The sequence below is a fragment of the Nycticebus coucang genome, chromosome X (assembly GCF_027406575.1).
Source record: "Nycticebus coucang isolate mNycCou1 chromosome X, mNycCou1.pri, whole genome shotgun sequence".
NCBI classification, from domain to species: Eukaryota; Metazoa; Chordata; class Mammalia; order Primates; family Lorisidae; genus Nycticebus; species Nycticebus coucang.
The window spans coordinates 149,087,076-149,088,859 of NC_069804.1; positions in this window are offsets into that span (position 1 = coordinate 149,087,076).

The window sequence follows — 1,784 nt, forward strand, 5'->3', positions numbered from 1 at the left end:
GTGGCTCAAGCGGCTAAGGCGCCAGCCACATACACCTGAGGCTGGCAGGTTCAAATCCAGCCCAGGCCCGCCAAACAACAGTGATGGCTGCCACCAAAAAGTAGCCGTGTGTTGTGGTGGATGCCTGTAATCCCAGCTACCTGGGAGGCAGAGGCAGGAGAATCGCTTGAGCCCAGAAGTTGGAGGTTGCTGTGAGCTGTAATGCCAGGGCACTCTACCCAGGGTGACAGCTTGAGGCTCTGTCTCAAAAAAAATAAATAAATAAAAAGGAGAGGAGGGTGGGGGATTAGTAAACTCTCATGTAATGGATACAACGTAAGGTATACAGCACACCCCCTGGGTGAAGGATTCAACTACAACTTGAACTTGACCTTAGAAACACAAACGGTGTAACCTAATCTTTTGTACCCTCATATTAACCTTAAATGAAAAAATACAGCTCGGCGCCTGTGGCTCAAGTGGCTAAGGCGCCAGCCACCTACACCTGAGCTGGAGGATTCAAATCCAGGCCGCCCCGCCAAACAACAATGACAGCTGCAACCAAAAAAATAGCCGGGCGTTGTGGCAGGCGCCTGTAGTCCTAGCTACTTGGGAGGTGGAGGCAGGAGAATCGCTTGAGCCCAGAAGTTTGAGGTTGCTGTGAGCTGTAATGCCACAGCACTCTACCCAGGATGACAACTTGAGGATCTGTCTCAAAAAAAAAAAAAAAAAGAAGAAGAAGAAGAAGATGAAGAAGATGATAGAAAATACCCACTGAAGTATTTGGAGATAACGGGGCATGATTTTGCAAATTACTCTAAAATGTTTCAGTAAAAAACTAATATTAAAGATGATTAAGCAAATGTAAAATATTGACTCTTTAGGAATCTGGATTGATAGAGTTCTGTAAATAACCACCACCACCCCAACATATACCACTTTAGTATGCTGATTACTTCAAACTGAGGACACTTGGGGAAACAGCAAATGCTGGGAGGGACTTTCTCTGAACTTCCCTTATCTGACTAAAGACAGATCCTCCAAAACTAACTCCACTGTCATGAACCCCCTTCCCGGGGAATTCATCAACCAGAGAAGATTAAATAGGAGAGGAAACTGGAGATTGACATTACACCCATGCAGACTTTGTCACAGAATTTCACTTGTTCTTCTACAGGCTCATCTTTCCCCAAGATAATTTATTCTCCCCTAAATTGCCTACATGCCCTTCCTCCCCTATAGATAATATGTAAGCTTCTAGATCTCACTGTGGTTTGGAGTATTCACTTTTCTTTCATGTAATACCCCCATGCATGTAATTAATTTTTATACCTTTTCACCTGTTAATGTGTCTACTCTCAGTTTATTTCATAGTCTCAATTAGCAAATCCTCAGAGGTTAGAGGGAATGTTTTCCCTCCCCTATGTAATGAAGGACATAGTGAGATTCTCTGTTATATTGGTACAGCTTTTCGAAATAAAAAGTGTTAAAAAAATACATGTTTGGCAGAAATTTTGGAAAATATAGACAAACCAAATGAAGAAATCCTACCATATATGTATTACTATATGAATTTTAGAACTAGTGACTTCTAAATTTGGCAAGTTTGTCAAATGGCCCTGGTTCATTTGCACTGAAAAACTCTTGAGGAGATAGCATTCAGAATGCATCCTAGGGAAAATGCTCCATTGTTTATTATTGTTTTCACCACTTATATCTAATCTCCCAATGTCCTGTCTGACTTTGAAATTCTAAACTACCCACTAGAAAACATATTTCTACTTTTAAAAAACTTTTGCCATTTC